The sequence below is a fragment of the Protopterus annectens genome, chromosome 1.part1 (assembly GCF_019279795.1).
Source record: "Protopterus annectens isolate FY-2018-M chromosome 1.part1, PAN1.0, whole genome shotgun sequence".
NCBI lineage: Eukaryota > Metazoa > Chordata > Ceratodontiformes > Protopteridae > Protopterus > Protopterus annectens.
The window spans coordinates 847,429,902-847,450,311 of NC_056726.1; the positions used below are offsets into that span (position 1 = coordinate 847,429,902).

The following is a 20,410-nucleotide window of genomic DNA, read 5'->3' on the forward strand; positions in this document are numbered from 1 at the left end:
TTGACCAAAAACTTTCATCACCAAATCACAAGCCTAATTTCTTTTTACAGCACCCTTCCTGTTTAATCTCAGTAGGTAGTGACTTCTATTTTTGTCCTGGTCTAGTATGCAAAAACAAATTCTACCTATTTTAGTTCTCATGTCTTCCAGTTTAGCAAATGTCTGATTATTCCTGGAACTCCTCCCATGGATTAAAAAGCAATCCCCAAAATACTTTCAATGTCTTAATTTTTCATACATTTAAACATTCAAATCATCTTCTGTTACTTGCCCATAGTAAATTTAAAACAAATCCAATCTTCTTAATCTTTCCTGATGACACATACTCCTGAGACCCTTACTATTCTTCGTAAAGATCTTCGGAGCCTTCTCCACTTTACTAATTTCAAAACTGGAATATAAACAAAATCCAGTGCTACATTCTAATACTGGTCTAATGATGGAATTTTAGATCAGGATCATAAACATCTCCTTCCCTTGAAGTTGCTGTTCTAAACAGTGTTTTTAGTACTAATATATTTTTTATGTACTCTTACATGGCATGCAAAACTAAAATTATTCTAAGTTAAAATGCCAAAGCTCTCACACAGCTGTCATTCCAGTTATTGACCTAGTTACACTGCATGGATATTTTACATTTCCTTTGCCCAAACGCAAGATTTTACTTTTTCTTTAATTAAAGAGTATTATTATTATTATTAGTTCATAGGTAGGTCCGGTCTGAACTGTCTGCAAACAGCTATATTTAACTTTGAGTATGTGTCTACCTGTTTGAGCCAATATTCATTTTCCCCTGGAGAGCACTCTGCTTTGGTTGTAAGCAGCCCCCCCCCCCACACCACACACACACACACACACACACACACACATCTTCCACTTTCTCTTATTCCCTTCTGTTAGCAAATAGTATCCATAACTGATCAATACTGTGTGTTTGTAAATTTAAACTATGACCACAGTAGCCTACTGATACAAGGTTATCCTGTTTTTCCACCTGAGAAACTAAGAAATGACTTGCAGTTTCAGAGCAGTCCTTGGTCAATTGTGATTGTTTCTTAACACATACTTGTCTTTGCTTTGGCTCATTAGCAGCAGTACAAAGAACTGCCTGCTCACATCCTTGTTCTCCCCTCCCCCTTCCCTGTTTATTACCTTAAGACAAACCCCTGTTTATTACCTTAAGACAAACCCAAAGTTAATAAATATTACCTGTGGCAGGCACCATTTTTAAAACTACAATCCACTCTGCTACAGGCCCCATGAAGGCTCAGTGTCTCTCCAGTAAGTGTTTTACAACTGTAAATGCCTATTTTTGTTGAATTGTACTAGACATTTTACAACTGTATATGTTTATGTTGAATTGTGTTAGACATCTAATATGATTTACGCTTTATTATTTGATGTTACTATGGCATGCTAGCATTTGTATGCACCAATTTGTTTTTACTATAATAGTATGTATGGTCTATTTTCATAGCTGCACCTTGTTCACTAATGTTATTCATGTAATTGTGTTGTGTGTAGACAGCTCATACTAGTGTCTAATTATTTCTATATAATTGTGCTGTTACTGGTGGATAGAATCACATTAGAGAACCATGACAGATTGCTGCTCGCTATATTTTTATCTGTGACTGCATAACTGTTGTTCTTCCAATTGGCTCAGTATCTGCATATTTTTATCTGTGACTGCATAACTGTTGTTCTTCCAATTGGCTCAGTATCTGCATATACTAAGTAGTTGGTGCATGGCATTGTCCTGCATGCGGTAGCTATTTGCTCAGTGTGTTTTTTATAATCTTTATAATATATATTTACCATCTCAAATGTGCTTACTCCTCTCTTCTAGACCTAACACCACTCTTAAGTATTCAACTGCGGTACCACCTTTAACATTCTTGTAAGAAAAGTGCAGTCCGGGTCTGAACTGTCTGCAAACAGCTACAGTTAACTTTGAGTATGTGTCTACCTGTTTGAGCCAATATTCATTTTCCCCTGGAGAGCACTCTGCTTTGGTTGTAAGCAGTCCCCCACCACACACACACACACACACACACACACACACACACACACACACACACACACACACACACACACACACACACACACACACACACACACACACACACACACCGTCCACTTTCTCTTATTCCCTTCTGTTAGCAAATAGTATCCATAACTGATCAATACTGTGTGTTTGTAAACTATGACCACAGGAGCCTGCTGGTACAAGGTTATCCTGTTTTTCCACCTGAGAAACTAAGAAATGACTTACTGTTTCAGAGCAGTCCTTGGTCAATTGTGATTGTTTCTTAACACATACTTGTCTTTGCTTTGTCATTGTTTCCAGCCCCTCATACGAGCAACTAACAGCGTCTCTACCCGCTTTGCTCCCCACCCTGCCCCCTATTCCCTCCCGCCCCCGGTGGTCCCACCTTTATTGCACTCAAACCCCTCCCATCTTTCTAATAGCCAACCACAGCACTAACCCAACACTAACTCCTCCATCTTCCCACTACTATCACACCTCCTCAACATGTACAAGCATACCTTTCCTATGCCCCACTGCATGCACTCTCACTGCATATCTTACGTCCTACCAAAGCTCCATCATTCCCCCACTCAACCACTACCACTGTACTACTACTCACACCACCACTCATGTCTCACCCACACTCAGCTCCCCTCCCACCAGCTCAAGAACCATCCCTATGCACCCCCCACATATTCTACCAACTATATTACTCAAACATAAAGCATCCCTACAACTTAACATAGTAACCCTCCCACCATACCTATTACCCACAAAGCACAATCTTAATGTTTCCCTTATAAACAAACATATTCAAAAACTGAGAAAACTAATAATCTCATGCTTATCAAAACTAGCCCTAAGTGGAGACATCCACCCCAACCCTGGCCCTACCATCTCCAACCCCAATCTTCATAATCAGACTAGAAACCACAACTTCTCCCATATTACAGCCAATAGAAAGCCAAGTGACTTCCTTCTACTATGCCTAAATATTAGAAGTATATCCAACAAAGTCCATGAACTCCATGCCACCATAGACTTGTACTCCCCAGATATAGTCATCCTGACAGAAACCTGGCTAAAACCTCACATTACCAGTGAGCAAATACTCCCTACAGGTTACGGCATACTAATAGTAGACCGCTAAACAAAAGGAGGTGGTGTAGCTATAATATTTAAACAGCATCTAAACATCCAGATCTTAAAATCATCAGCTCCACAAATAGGCAATGAAGAAATAATATATACCAACCTCAAAATTAAACAAAACAAAACCATCAACATAATTGGATGCTACTTCCCACCTGGCCAAAACATCCCTCCCTAGAAAACCTCCTCAGCTGGTCTACCCACCATCTCCCCCAAGAAACTATCATCTTAGGTGATTTCAATATTGACTGGCAATCCTGTTCTGGCAACAATCCAACCCATCATGTACACCTTCATGGCTTCACTCAACTAGTCCAGTCACCAACCAGGATAAATAAAAACTCCACCAAGCACACTACCCTGGATTGGATACTAGTCAGTAAGAGCCCCCAGTCATATATAACAGGCTGCTTATCAGATAGCCTCAATGATCACTCCCCAACATTCCTACTCAGAAAATACCTATACCAAGCTAAACCTGTCATCTACCCACTCACATTCATCTCATCCCTCAAAGAATGTAACTGACATCCTCTAAAGTACCTCAGTCTAGATGATGCAGTTGAATTTTTTAATACTACCTTCCTGAACATCCTTAATTACCATGCCCCCATAAGATTCTCCAGAACCAAAGCACAACCCTCCCCATGGCTACAGAAAACCACTAAGTCAGAAATGAAAAACAGGGATAAAGCCTGGGAGCACTGGCACAAAACCAAAACCCCCTCAGCTAGACAGAAATTCCTAGAACTACGCAATAGAGTCAAAAAGCTAATAAAACAGGACAAATCCCAGTACTACCAATCTGCCCTAGACTCCTCACAACACAGCCCCAAACAATTCTGGTCCTCCATAAACTCCATCCTCCACCCAGGTAAAGCCAGTACCCCTCCTCCTAACATCTCTCATTCCTCAGAAAATATTGCTACCTCATTCAACACGCACTTCACCCAAACCATACTATCACTAGCTAAACAACACAACCCCCCCTCCCCTCCAACCCACACCTTCAACTAGTAATCTCCCCACTGCCTTCTCTTTTTCTCCTGTAACTACCTCCAACATAAAAAAAACTCTTAACTAAACTTAAACCCACCAAATTAGCAGCAGACAGCCTCCCAAGTGAATACCTACAAATCGCAGCTGATGCTCTGGCCTACCCAGTATCCATCTTGATTAACCGATCTCTGTCAGAAAGTTACGTTCCCACACTGTGGAAAGTATCACATATAATTCCCTCCACAAAGGCGGACCCTCCACAGAACTAACCAATTACTGCCCCATAGCTATTCTCTCTCCACTCTCCAAAATACTAGAGAGATGCATACACTCTCAGGTCTCAGACTACCTCCTTACTAACAACCTCCTTTCCAGTACTCAGCATGGTTTCCGACCAAACCATAGCACCACCACTGCCTTACTCTCCTTTACTAACACTATCCTTCAGCATAAAAACAATGGCTATCTCTCCTCTGCTACTTTCCTAGACCTATCTAAAGCATTTGACATGGTCCCACACAAACAACTTATCTCTGTCCTCAATAACCTATCCTTCTCACAATCGATCACCAACTGGTTTCAGAGTTACCTGTCTGACCGCCAACAATCCGTTGTACGGCAGAATGACATATCCCCCCAACTACCTGTCTCCATAGGGGTTCCCCAAGGATCCATCCTTGGACCCCTACTCTTCTCTGTTTACACCAATAATCTAGCCTCTGCCACCAAACATGGCACACTCATACAATACGCAGATGACTCGACCATCATCTGCTCAGCCCAGTCCCTACCAAAACTGCAAAAAGTCACACAGGAAGCCTTTTCCTCTGTTGAAACATGGTTATCCGATGCCCGATTAATACTCAACCCAAACAAAACTAAACTACTCATCTTCCAACCCACCAAACATACTCAAAACAACTCTCACTTTAACATCACGGCAAAAGACAACACCACTATATACCCAACTGAACACACCAAATTGCTAGGAGTGGAAATAGACAATAAACTAAAATTTGACATTCACATATCCATGACTAAGTCCACAAAAAACTAGGAGCATTATACAGAAATAAGCAATTTCTCACCAAAGCAGCAAAGATTTCAATAGCAAATTCCCACCTTATCTCCACCCTACTTTATGCCTCTCCAATATATACCAACCTAAGGCAATGTGATCTAAACAAGCTAGAGAACTGCTACAACAAAATCACCAAATTCGCCACAGGGGCATCCTACCGTAGTCACCACTGTCTCTCACTTGCTGAACTGGGCTGGCTTGAACTCCCTCACCTCCTTCAGTGGTATCAACTCCTACTCGCCCACAAACTAGTAAACCATCCACTAAATGTCCCATCCCTCCAGAATCTACTCCAACCCTATCGCACCACCAGACCACTAAGATCCAGCAGCAAAAATCACTTGCAGATCACTAAAGCCAATAACTCTGCTGGTGAAGCACTATTCTCTTGCGCCATAGCCAAATTATGGAACTCACTCCCACCCACAATTACCTCCATACCATCATGCACCACTTCAAAACTTTACTAAAAGTGCAACTAAAAACATGCTGGCTATGCCCTTGCAACTCCCACTCTAATATCATCCACCCCATCCAACCACTACCTTTCTTTCCACTCCACTAACTACCTTGATTATAGCAAGCTCAGATGCTCATAAGCCAGTACTTATTATACAGCATGAACTTCTTCTTCTTGTAACATTTGTTAATGTCTGGTATGCATTTCACAGATAAAGATTCTAGTTGTCTACTGATGTACTATGTTCTTCATCTGTAAATATGTTGTAAGTAATTGCTATGTAAATTGTTAATCACTATGTAATCCAATGTAAATACTGTTTATTTTAACTGTGGAGCTTTTCTCCCCGGGCCTCCGCTGAAAATGGACCTATGTCCAGTCGGACACTCCCGGTCAACAAATTTAAATAAATAAATAAAATAAATAAAGGTACTAGGCTATCGGCCCTGGGGCCTATATAAGCCTAGCCAAAAAGGTTCCCTGGCTTTTGCCACCCAAGAAAATTATTTTCCTCAGCCCCTGTCAAGCAGTGCTGCAGAAGTGATCCCCAGGGTGAATCTTCTATTTCCCATCCAGTCATCAAGATTTTTCTTAAAGAGGGCCAATGAGGAGCTTTGCTTGACTTGAAAGGGTAGTTTGTTCCAGAGTATGGGAAGTCTCTGGGACAGGAATCTATCCCTCCAGCATGTTCTGTTCATTGTGATGACAAGGTTTAAGTCCCTGTAGCATGAGGTTGGGATTTCTTTAAGTGTAGCATGTCTAACAGCTCTGGGTTTGATGTAGCTTTGTATGTTAGGCAGAGATCGCCTCTAGGTAGACGATATGCGACGGAGTAGAGCTAGAGTTTTTTTGAGACAGTCTGCATATGGCATCTGTCTGAGGCCGGTAATCCTCTTAGTGAAGTATTTCTGTGGCCTTTCCAATTGTTGTAGGTGCCTTGTGAGATACATGCCAAACAGAGTATTGTACTCTATAATGGGTCTGATGAGGGATGAGTAGAGAGGAACAATGACCTCCTTTTTTCTAGAGGAGAACTCTTTTGTGATGAGGTGTGCCACTTAGAAGGATTTCCTGACTACTGTGGTGATGTGGTTACCAAAGGAGAGACTACTGTCCACCTGTGTCCCGAGGTCTCCTATCACACTTTCAGTGTTTAGTGAGCTACCACCTATGTGGTAAGTTCATGGGTACTGAGTTTTTCCCAAAGGAGATGAAAATGCACTTCTTGGCATTGAGCTTGAGGTCATGACCTTGACACCAAGCATCTGTCTCTGTGAGGCCCTTTTGTAGAATGTCTACATCATTAGGTGATTCTATTATGGCTCCCAGTTTGCAGTCATCTGTGAACTGTGTTAGCCAAAGACCTTCTGTGATGGCCTGCACTTCAGAGAAGTAGATGCCGAACAGGAGAGGACCCAGGACCAAACCCTCTTCACTGGTCTTAAGCTGGACTTGGAGTCAGCTACTTTTACTGTGTGGGTTCTGTCAGAAAGCCAGTTGACAACCCATCTTTTGGCATAGGGATTTATGCCCAGTTTAGTGAGTTTATCTATAATTCCAGAGTGGGGGATGGTATTGAAAGCTCCGGCGAGGTCAGGATAGGCTGTGTGCACTACCTTGCCCTCATCTACGGCTCTAGTGATGGTTTCAAAGAAGTCAATCAGGTTTAGTAGACATGATCTACCTTTTACAAACCCAAACTGAGTGTGGTCCAGGGTTTGGAGGTTACCTATGTCTTTGTTTATAAGCTCTAAGACGATACGTTCCATGGCCTTGCAGACCAGGCTCATCAGGCTAATGGGGCGGTAGTTTCTGGGGTCCATGGTGGCACCGACTTTGTGGACTGGGATAACAGTCGCTGTGCGCCATTCAGTAGGCACATAGCCTGAGCTGAAGCTATGATTGAACATGGTGCTTAGGTGGTGTGCCAGTTTGATCTGTAGTTCATGCAGTATGTAGCCTGGGATGTTGTCTGGTCCCACGGATGCTGTGTTCTTGGCTTTGGAGAGTGCGGTCTTTACATGTTCATCCATGATTACAGGGGCTTTGCATTCTTCTGGTATTAAGATGGGCCCTTTGGAGGGTGAGAAGGGGGAGTAAAGTTAGCAGTGAACCTATCTGCCAGGACGTTGGCAATATCGGTTGGTTCTGTATATTTAGTGCCACTGTGCTGTAGCTCAGAGCAGATCTGAGTGTTGCCATTGAGATTATTGACATAGCTGTAGAATGATTTGTGGTTGTCTTTGGAATCAGTGGTGATTTTATTTTCATAACTGGCTTTGGAGGACTTTATGAGGGATCTCAGCTTCTTGCTGAGGCTGACCAGGGAGTTCCTCCAATCTTGGGATTTTACTCTTTTTTTGCAACAGCTTCTTCCTTCTGTTGTAGAGTTTGTTTATTGCAGGGGACCACCAGATTGGCTTCCTTTTTTTTGGAGGATGGCATCTTGGTTCTGTTAGCGATGGCACGATCCATGCACTCGTGCTTGTGCTTATACAGTGCATTTGTGTAAGATTCAGCAGTCGTACCTTTATTTTCCATCTGCATGGGCATTTTGAAGTTTGCCACTTCTGTCTTAAGAAACATAAAGTTGGCTTTGGAATAGTTTTTGATGGTGGTTTCCTTAATGGCGGGTGGGGGTCGGATATGGATGTCTAGGGTTATTAGCTTGTGGTCGTATCTGACCACCGAGGATTTGTCGTGGAACATCAGTTACCCATATTGGTAATGACCAGGTCCAGGATATTAATGCCTCTGGTGGGGGTGTGGACAAGCTGATCCAAGGCACTGGAATTTATGAATTCCAGAAAACATTGAGCGAATGAGATGGTACATGTGCAGTTTGCCCAGCTGATGGTGGGGTAGTTGAACTCGCCCATAATTAAGGTATTGGGTTGTACCTTAATATTTTCCATTATCTTAAGAAATGAAGAGTGGGCCGGGGGCATGGTGGGGGATCTGTAACAAGCTACAACCTGGATTGCAGTCTTGCCCAGTGTTAGTTGCATTTGGATAATTTCGGATGCATTATGTTAAGCAACTAACCTGGAGGTGTGGATATCCTTAATAAATATGGACAGGCCTCCACCTTTAGTGTTTCGGTCCAGGTTAGGTGGCCAAAAGATGTGGTATGAATTATAGCCTGGTAATGCAGGGGTGCTCTCTGAAGCCTTGAACCAGGTCTCTGTCACTGCACAGATGTCGATGTTCTGCATTTTAAGGAGTGCCTCGAGTGAGTGCATTCTGAGGTTTAAACTTCTATCATTGAGTAGCATTACCCTCAGAGTTTGCTTGCTTGTGTCTGTTACATACAGTGGTGAATTTAGCATTTGAACCTTGCCTAAAAAAGGCACTACAGGGATGGCAAAAGCCTTAGCCAGTATGTGGAATCCCAGGGGCAAGAGGTGCAGGCCATCTCTGGAAAAGCATCATGGTCTGTCGACCATGTCGTCCCAGGCAGACAGATACTGGATCCCCTTAGAATGACACCAGAAGCTTAGCCAATTGTTGAAGTCAATCATTTTGTCCTTGTACTGTTGTATCATTCTGCAGAACCTGGTTCTCCTGCTGAAACAACAGGGTAGGAATCTGAGGCAGCTGCCTTGGGGCCAACAGTGACACACTGCGCAAGAGGGGGGTACCAGTGTTGGCGTGGCCAGTCTGGTACAATCAAAATCATCCTTGGTTTGTCTTGTTTGATCTTTAGTAGTACTATGGAGAACAGAGGAGGAAAGGCATAAACTGACAGTTTTTTCCAGCTGAAAGACAGAGCATCCACTTTCCAGGCTTGTTTTTGGGGAGTCCTTATGCAAACTTTGTCCAATTGATAGTTCTGGGAGGAGGCAAACAGGTCTATATCTGGGCTCCCCATTTGCTTGTTAACATGTTGAAAATCCTTGGTTCCAGTTTCCACTCGTGTGGGTCTATGAGGTTTCTGCTTAGTCCATCTGCCAGTGTATTTAGTTTTCCTGGCAGGAATTGAGCTTGTAGATGCAACTGGTAGCTCAAGGCTGTGTTCCACAATGTCATGGCTAGTCTGCAGAGGGGGTAAGAATGCGTACCCCCTGCTTGTTTCTGTACCACATAACAGTGGTGTTGTCTGTCTTTACCATTAATTATCCTGGAAAAATGTGGTCCCTGAAGGCTGTCAGAGCATTCTGTACAGCTAACATTTCTTTTTGATTGATATGCAAATGCATTTGACTTGGGTGCCATTTGCCCTGAATGCACTTCCCTGCTAGGTGAGCCCCCCATGCATAGTTTGATGCATCTGTTGTTAGGGTTTGGGCGGCAGGGGGTAGTGTGAATGGTAGTCCCTTGTTTTGGTGGCAAGCCTCTGCCCACTAAAGGAACTCTAGGCATAGGCAAGATATGATAGGAATCATTGCTTCTAGATCCTGAGAATTTTGACACCATAGGCTTTATAGATACCATTGTAGTTTTCTCCTATGCAGTCTTGCATATGGAATTAGAAGAATGCAGGAGGCCATGAACCCCAAGACTTGTAGTATTTGCCTTGCAGAAAGTAGGGTTTTTGTGGCCACTTGTTTGAAGTAAGTTATCAAATAAATTTGTTTCTCTGGCATGAGGAAAGCCAGCTGGGAAGTTGTATTCAAGCTTGCTCCCAGGAATATAATTTGTTGCCAGCGTACCAAGTGTGATTTCTTTTAGTTTATGGTGTACCCCAGACAAGTTAGTTACTTGTTTGTTACTTCGTACAAAAGCCAGATGATTGAAACGTATGTCCCGGCTTTCTGTCTGAATTAAACCATCATCCAGGTATGGGTATATTTGAATATTTCTTTGCCTGCAAAATGCAATGACTGGGGCTAGGCACTTTGTGAATACCCTGGGTGCAGTAGATAAGCCAAAGGGCAGTGCAGAGAACTGGTAGTGATTGTAGCCTGCTTTGAAGCGTAGGTATCTTCTGCAAGATTCCCTGATTGGGATGTGCAGATATGTTTCCTTTAAATAGAGTGTTACCATACAGCCATCTTTTCCTAGCATAGGAAGCAACTGGTGAAGCGTCAGCATCTTGAATTTTGGAATCACCAAAAAGGTGTTTAGAGCAGACAGGTCCAGAATAGGACGCCATGAATTGTCTTTTCTGGGTTCCAAGAAAAGTCTTGAGTAGAAACCTTGTCCTTTTTCCTCTTCTGGTACAATTTGAATAGCCTTTATGTTTAAAAGAGAGAGTATTTGCTTTTGAGCCTCTGCCCACTGATTTGGGGGTAGATCTGGCCAAACTTTTGGCGTTGGTAATGTGTGGAAGTGAAATCTGTATCCTTGGGACAGTATATTTAAAACCCATTTGTCTTGGTTAATGAGTTCCCAGTTTTTGGCCTGCAGACCAATCTTTCCCCCTAAAGGAGCATTCAGTTGAGAAGTGCTTGGAAGTTTTAAAATCAAGTCATTGAGTCAGTTTTCCATGGGGGGAGTCTTACTACTCCCGGATTTGGAAGCGGAAGCCAGCTTAGTCTTGTGCGTACCCTGGGGTTAAAACCTGGGGTTTCTGCTGTGACTGGATTTGGGTTGAGAAGACCTGGAAGGGGCCGGAAAGGACCATTTCTTAGAGGGCCAATGCCTACTAAATCTTGGTGGCTGAACTTGTAAGAAATCTTTAACAGTTTGCATATATTTAGCTTTATCTTCCATCTTTTTAAGAACTTCCTCAGCTTTGTTGCCAAACAGGCGGTCCTGATTTAAGGGAGCATCCAACAGTTTAGCTTTAACATGATCAGGCAAAGATTGTTCCTTGAGCCAAGCATGCCTTCTGAGTACAGACCCAGTGACAGCAGCCCTGCAAGAGGCCTCTAATGAATCAAACCCACATTGCAAAGTATGTTTTCCAACCTGTTCAGCAGAATGCATTAAATCCTGTAATTCCTTATTTTCAGCACAGTCAGGAATCAACATCATTTTCTGTTTAAGCAATCCAATAATATGTTGTTGATACTTTAACATATGAAACTGGCAGTTTAATGCCCTAATGGCCAAGGTTGCAGAAGTGTAAACTTTCTTACCCCATCTATCCAACGCCCTGGAGTCTCTATCAGAAGGTGTACGTTTTTTGGCAGTAGAAGCCTTAATGCCCCTGGGTCCCTGTGAAATAGTCTCTGGATCCACAATAGAATTTTTAAAAAGGAACTTGTGAGAATCAGGAACCCTGTAATATCTGTCAGGCTTTCTGGGGGCAGGAGGCAAAGAATCAGGGGCCAAACTAGATTCCGAAAAGGCATCATCAACAATGTCTAGTACAGGAGGTATATCTAAAGGCCTATGCTGAGGCAGGAGTAAGAAATCCCTAAGCCTCTTTTTTGAATCAGAGAAATCCTGGCTTTCCCAGTGGAAATGCTCCCTAAGAGTGTGCAAGGTTTCACCAAACGAAAAATCCTCTGGAGGGGAAGCAGAGGGAATAGAGTCCTCTGCATCAGAATCCTCATAAGTAGATAAGGGTAACTCCAGATCATCAGAAGAATCAGAAAAATCAGATTCCTGGTCAAAAGATTCATAAACTAATTCAATCCTAGGTCTCTTAGAAGAGGGTGGTTAGCTTCCCCTGATTAAAGTTATAAGATCTTCAGCCATTCTTATTAGTTGCTTTTTAGGCATAGAGGCCTGAGTATGTGGCCTGGGCATCGGTTTCATAGGCATGGTTCAAAGTTTAGGCCTTAAAGAAGAAGGAGGCGTTGGTTTAATATTTAAGTCCGTAGGCCTGAATACACCCTCAGAAGCCGGTGCCTGCACAGTGGCTCCGGACCCATCCAAGGTAGAGACATCCGCAGGTTCCACAGTTGAAGCATCTCGCAGCATACCGGACTCTGAATGGGTCTCAGTAGAGGCCTGCGAATTAGAAGTAGCGGGTATCAGGGGCTGCGGAAGCGCCTCACTGAGTACCGGCGAACTGGCGACTGGCTTAGGAGAAGCATCGTTGGCAGCTTTGGACCTAGGTGGACTGTCTCTGTCTTTATCTTTGTGTTTTTTTTCAGAATGCCGGTAGTCGGATGGATTACCGACGACATTTCTGGATAATTGAACCGAGAACCGAAATATTTAGACAAAAAAATATACCAACAATGGATAGTGCATTGATTAAATAAGCCACAAAACCGACAGCAAGGTACATTGTGGTCGGGGCCTAGGCAAGGAATACAGTATGAATGAAAATCTCTGTGAGGTATTTTTTTTTCCACAAGAAATGCAACTATTAACTTTTACTGACATCGGTAAGGAGCAAGAAAAAGTTTCCCCAATGGGGTACTTAGTTTTAGTTGAAGACTTCAGTTCTGAAACTTGAAAACGAAAATCAGGAGTCGGCCGACCGGTACTTGTGAACTGCTTCTGCTTCGGGCACTGCATGGCAAGAAAGACTGATGTAATGGTGTCGGCTGCATGTTTTATATTCCTGACAACCTGACGTCACGAAAGAAGGGACAGCAACCGACACCGGACCCAAGACTTTGTTAATCAGGCCGACTGAGGGATACTGCAAGCAGATAACTCAAATGTGATGACTGCAACAGTGAAACACAAAGAACATCCAGGAGATCGGAGAAGGAAAAGAGTTCAGTGGCTTTGGAAGGAAGCATTTTGGGGGTACGTTCAACTGGTAGAGAAGCCAGTTTTAAGGACAAACTTTTCCAACAGGATATAATGTGTTGGTGATGGAGAAAATAGAAGACTGTATGTTGATTCTGTAAGTCATGTAAGAAAAGGAGGGATTACACAAGAAAGGCATTACAGTGTAACTTGAAGGACAAGTTCAAAAGAGATGGTCAGTGGTAAGAATTAAAACACAAAATAATGACAGTATTAATGGATATGACATTATGGGCAACGTTATTTTGCTGTTAGGATTTAATTTAAAAGACATAAGTGCACTTATTTATTTAGGTCATGAGGGTTTTTAAGTAACATTTCAAATGTTTGATCTCTTAGAATGATTTATGAATGAATTAGAAAAGAACCCAGCACCATCAAGAAAAGAATTACTTCAAAACTTAGGAATACAACTGAAAAGAAGATCAAATGTACAATTCAAAACAGCAGACATGGAAGAACACAAGCTCTGTTTGTAGTAAAGTAAACAATGTTAAAAAAAGAAAGTAGTGCTAAAAGAATTCATACCTCTCAACAGTACAGATTTCCGCAGAATGTCCAGATTTTTGGCCATATTATTTGGTCCATTTTTCTAAAAATTGTAGTTTTCTAGCAAATCACTGACAAATCATTGAAGATTTAAGTCAGAAAATAATGACAGATGTCTGAGTTTCAGACTTCCCTTCAGAAAATTCATGCTAATATAAAACATGTTATTCTATCTGCTTTATAAGTTTGTAAGAGCAATAATTAAAAATCGTTCCTATTTTTGGGCCTTTGTCCTCTCATTATTCATGGCTCTGTCCAGATTTCTTACTCTAAAAGGTTGAGAGGTATGTAAAAGCTATGTTTGAAGAAGGGAATGGGAAGTATGGATGACAATGAATATGCATGAAGGAAAATAGAGCATATTTCGAATATAATAATGGAATGGGAAAGGGAAGTGTTAGATACCGGGGGCAACACAAAGTTTGCTTTTTTTGTGGGGATGAAACTCATCTGGTCCAAGAATGTAGCAAAAGTAGATTTGTACAATGTGAGTATCAGGGGCATACTGCCAGAAATTGTAAGCCAGTATATAGAAAATGAAATCAGTTTGAGCATTTTTGGTATGACTACCCATTATTAGGAAAAAAAGGCAGACAAAAAGAAAACGTAGAAAAGAAAAGGCATATGAATACATTACTGAAAATATTTGTAAAAAGAGGAAGAAACTATTATGGAGAAATAAGTGAATAAGAAAATACTTTAGGGATTGGGAGGGTGGCCTAATGGTTAAGGTGTTTGCCTTACAAACACAAGGTGCAGGGTTTGAGTCTCACAAAGGATAATTGTCTAGGCTTAAAATGGCTCGCAAGGGGAGTTAGCCTAGTACAATCCTATTAAATTAAGAGTGGGATAGTTTACAGACAGATGCTGTATCACAGAAACTAGAATGAACAGACCATATTAATTTTATGAAAGCACAAATAAGCAACAGGACTGGTATTCCACAGCAGGAGTTGTTAACTGAAAAGGCACATTGTGTATATGCTACAAACTTGACCATGAGAAAGCAGTCAAGACCTGTATTAATAAAAACACAATCATACCAGCAGAAAGAGTTGATTCTGACAAATCTGTGGCAGAAGAGCAACGTTAGAGACAGTGTTTTTGGAAAATGATTACTCTCTGTACACCAGGAAGAAGAGGAGCAAATTTATTCCAGCAATCAGGGAATGTAGAGAGGCAGGTATGAGATTCAAGCTGCAGTATCCAACTATATTCGCAATATTTTTTTCATGGCAGATCGAAGTAATTTTTTGATACAAAGCAGGCTAAAGGTGAAAATACAAAAGTTTGTCCAAGAAAACTGAACTATCAAATAGAAGTGGACTCTACTTCATACTCTAATGACATACAGAGAATTTGCAAGTGAAATCTTTTCAAATGTTCCAAAGGAAACTGCTTGAGAGATGCAGTAAAAGTACAGGAGTTGACTAGAAGAACTGGGACTACGTTGGAAATAAACCAGAAATTGGAGTTGGGAGACTGAGATCAACAGGAAGAAAACCAACAACTCAGAAATTAATGAATAAATGTGGGATTACAAAGTATCAATCACATTTGTGAAATATGGTTGAACAAGAAAAACTGGAAATATTGAACTTTTTTCATTTGGTCAAACTTGGAAGAGACTTCAAAGCATTTGATCTACTTCGTGTCATTAATGATTAGAAGAATGTTAAAGGGAAGGGAAGAGGATGAAAAGAGACAACTGTAAGCAAAACAATTTTTGTTCTTCAGTATTTTTATGAAAATGTTATACAGTAAAGCATTTTCAGTTATGTGCTATAAAGATACTGAAATAAACGGTTGCCTCTCCTTTCTTCTGTCTTTCTCTTTATTTAGTTTGAAATGTAGGCAGTGCAATATAAAAAGAGAAGAAAGTCTGTACAAAAGCATACTTAAAATAATAAGCTGTAATCTTGGGTTGTTGGGTAAGTAGATTTGATATACCTTTTCTTACTTTTGCATAGGGGAATGGCCAGCTTAAGGTCCTTGGCTTGATTTAACAACATGCTTTAAGTGGAAGTAAGTAAATAAGAGAATACAGAATGTAACAAAAATGTTTCCTTTAGCAAATAAATTTTCACAGTGTAACGTGAGAAGCTTGTAGTGGAAGGCAATTACAGTGGATATAAAAAGTTTACACACCCCTTTTAAAATACCAGGTTTTATGATATAAAAAATGAGACCACAATAAATGATTTCAAAACTTTTCCCACCTTTAATGTGACCTATGACCTGTACAATTCAATTAAAAAACAAGCAAAGTTATTAAGGTGTCCAGGGAAGTAAATATTGTGGGAAGAAATAGCCAGGGAATTGTTATGGCTAGGCTTGTACAGGCCCTAGGGCTGATAGCCTAGTATCAACCTATGAACCTATATAAAAAATAAAAAACGTGCAATATGCTGGTTGCATAAGTTTGCACACCCTTAAACTAATGCGTTGTTGTGTGTGCACACCGTTAAACTAAGACTTTGTTGAAGCACATTTTGATTTAATTACAGCATTCAGTCTTCTTGGGTACACACCTGCCATCAATTAGACTCTGAGTAACCCCAAATAAAGTTCAGCTGTCCTAGTAGGGTTTTCCTGACATTTACTCAGTTGCGTACTACAGCAAAAGCCATGGTTCACGGAGGGTTTACAAAGCATCAAAGGGATCTCATTTTGGAAAGGTATCACTCAGGAGAAGGGTACAAAAAATTTCCACAGCATTGGCTATACCATGGAACACAGTGAAGACAGTCATCAAAAAGTGGAGAAAATATGGGACAAGAGTGATAATGCAAGAACTGGACATCCCAACAAAATTGATGAAAAGACAAGATGAAAACTGGTCCGGGAGGCTGCCAAGAGACCTACAGCAAGACTGAAGGAGCTGCAGGAATTTTTGGCAAGTACTGGTTGTGTACTATATGTGACAATAATCTCCCGTATTCTCCATATATCTGGACTATGTGGTAGAGTTGCAAGATGGAAGCCTTTTCTTACACAGAAAAACATCCAGGCCCAGCTAAAATTTGCAAAACAATACATCAAGTCTCCCGAACGCATGTGGGAAAATGTGTTATGGTCTGATGAGACCAAGTTTGAACTTTTTGGCCACAATTCCAAAATGAATGTTTGGCACAAAAACAACACTTTGCATCACCAAAAGAACCTTATGGTGGTGGCAGTATCATGCTTGTGGGACACTTTTCTTCAGCTGGAACTGGGGATTTAGTCAAGGTGGAGGGAATTATGAACAGTTCCAAATACCAGCCACTTTTGGCCCCAAACCTTCAGTCATCTGCTAGAAAGCTGAAAATGAAGAAGAATTTCACCTTTCAACATGACAATGAACCCAAGCATACATCCAAATCAACAAAAGAATGGCTTCACCAGAAGAAGATTAAAGTTTTGGAATGGCCCAGCTAGAGCCCAGATCTAAATCCATTAGAAAATCTGTAAGGTGACCTGGAGCTGTGCACAAGAGATGCCCTCACAATCTGAAGGATTTGGATCACTTTTGTACGAAAGAATGGGCTAATACTGCCAAGTCAAGATGTGCCACATTGATAGACTCCTACCCAAGACGACTGAATGCTGTAATTAAATCAAAAGGTGCTTCAACAAAGTATTAGTTTAAGGGTATGCACACACAGCAAAGTATTAGTTTAAGGGTGTGCACACTTTTGCAAACAGCATATTGTACGCATTTTATTTTTTATATTCCCCCCTTACAGATCTGTTTGTTTTTCAACTGAATTATACAGGTTATAGGTCAAAGCAAAGGTGGCAAAAGTTTTGAAATGATTTATTGTGATCTCATTGTATCACAAAAATCTGGCATTTTAACAGGGGTGTGTAAACTTTTTATATCCTCTGAATGTATCTGTTTTTTATGTTTCTATGAAACTGATAAGAGGGCAATACATTTTTAAGGCTAAAAGTTAATATTTTCTGAAAGCATTCAAACGGTTTCCTACATCTGGGAGAGAAAAAAAGATAAGACAAAACCAGACAGCTCTTATTGTACAAAGAAGCACAGTTTGTATCATGCTTCATAGCATGGATACCCTTAACTATAGATCAATTAAAGCCTGTGAGCGTAACTGTCCATCTGAGACGTTTTCTATTAGAAGGGTTCAACTTCATTATTTGAAGAAGTATATAGTTTGGTGAGATTGGATTAAGTTAATAGGTTATGAAGGTATTCCTGGGATGATGCTTTTTTTTTTTTTTGGTAGACGGTTTTCATTAAAACAGAAAGTTTTGTAAGATGTGACATAGTTTCAAATAGACATGTCAAGAAACAAGTGTATAAAAGATCAACCTACCACACATTAGTGCATGCATGTAACACAAAAGCTGAAAATAGACATTTCAAAAAAGCTGTTACACATTAACAGTTGGAACAATAACTTCTTATCATAATAGCACCACTTTCCATATTATTTTGGAACATGAATGGTCCCACAGGTACATGCAAGAACAAAAGAGTAATGAACTATATTAAGAAATACACAGTGCAAATAAGTATGCTACAGGAGACGCATTTGAAAAGAACCGAGCAAGTGAATTTGATAAAGAAAGAATTTCATGATTGTTATTCAGAGGAATATCTGGTACAGAAGAAAAGGGAAGTAATTATATTAATTGCTAGAGGATGTCCAGCAGTGATGGAAGAAGAAAGACAGAGCTAATGGTAGAGTTGCAGTACTAAAGGGCTACTGTCAAGGAAGGATGATTACTCTGACATGTATTTAAATTCTACCTAAAACTGCTACAATGGACTTAAAATTCTGGGAGAAATAATCAGCTTTCAGCAGGGAATATTAACTTATAGGTAGGGACTGGAATTTGATTTGCAACACAGAGGATGTATCTGGGGGTAGAAGGGCAAATATAACAAAAGAGGATAGATTTTTGAATACATTTATGAAAAATATTTGGCATGGAATTTTTGAAGGCAGTAGTAATAACTTGGAGAGAATTTAGATATTCCCTAAGGTACAACAAATGGGTTACAGAAATAGATACACATCTAATAAATATTTCAGATCACACACAAAAGAAACTCAGATAAAAACATAGGGCAATAAAGTAAAAATGAGACACTGACAATTCCCCACCTATCTGTTAAAAAGAGAGGAATTTAATGAATGGGTAGTGGAAATTATTTGGGAGTTATCAGGAAGACAGAATTTTTTTCAAAAGATGCATTTTGGGATTGGATTAAAATGACCATGGAGTTTAAACATAGGGTAGAAAAAAAGGAAGAGAGATTGTTAAGAAGTAACAAGAAATATTTAGAGGGACTTACAAAGGTTAAAATACTGCAGAACAAGGGAAATCTCAGAACAGGAATAGACACAACTGCAGAGTGCTCAAGTTAAAATAAAGGACTACCTGGATAATATGCATGAATTTAGAAAGACTGCAGTTAAGCAACTGTTTTTTATAACAACTCCACAGCACAAAAACTTTTAGCACAACAAATGAGGCAGCAGAAAGTAGAAAACACTGTGGCCTAGCTTAGGGAGCCTATAACAAGGAAAATAACTAGAGATCCTCTAAAGGTATCAGAAATACTTTGGACATTTTGTGAAAATCTATGTAAAGCAGAGAAAAATGGAAATCAATGAAAAGCACAAATGGAAATATTTGTGGAAGCATTAAATATGCCAAAGTTAGAGGCAGATGAGGCTCAATTATTAACAGGATAAGAGGAGATGAGATAAAAATGGTGATGTATAAATAATCTACAGGAAAGTCACCAGAAAAAGATGTCATTCGTATGGAACGTTGGAAGTGGGAGGGAAGAAAGTGTTGAAGAGAATGGCAAGGGGTTGCCATAATTGATGGGTTGGGATTGGTGTGGTTTTGTGGGAGGGAGGCAAACATTTGACAACACTGATGAAGCAATGATGATCCTAAGGGAAGTAGAGTGTAAGAAGATGCCACTATTGTTGTTGGGTCTTGATGCAGAGGAGGCATTCAATAGGGTGAGCTGGGATTTTGTGAGAGGGCCAATGGAGCCATCTGCATTCCCCTGACACAGTGTTGAGTTTAACTGGGGGGATATGTGAGGGAGTACAGGTGAAAATTAAAGTGGGGGGTTCCTATGGAGCCAGGCTGGGATGCCTTTCCCCCCTTTGTTACTTGCATTATATTTAGAGCCACTGGTATGGAAAGTAGGGGACTAAGAAATTCAGAGATATAATTAGTATGGTGGTCAAGAATGGTTTGTTTATTGGCAGATATTATTATTTTGTGCTTGATCAGGCCAGAGAAGAATGTCTCAGCATAATGGACTATTCTAGCTGAAGGCTGCATGCCCACACACAAAGTGGTTCAGTGATACCCACATTTACAGAGACATGATGAAATGAAGTACTTTGGAGTATGGGTTAGAAAGGATTCTGTTGTGACAACTAAGGATATGTGTGAAGAGACTAAGCAGAAGATGATATGGGAACTGAGGAACTAGAAGCTCTTGTTTACGGATATGGACAGAAAATACAAGTGATAAAAAATGTTCTAGTCCCTTTGG

The 20,410-nt window shown here is 40.6% G+C and overlaps 1 protein-coding gene across 1 annotated transcript in view; it reads right to left on the minus strand.

Annotated features, from left to right (window-relative positions):
* Positions 1-20,410, minus strand: part of LOC122815150 (probable E3 ubiquitin-protein ligase HERC1) — a 5,886,073-nt gene that overhangs the window by 3,147,966 nt on the left and 2,717,697 nt on the right. The window lies entirely within an intron of this gene.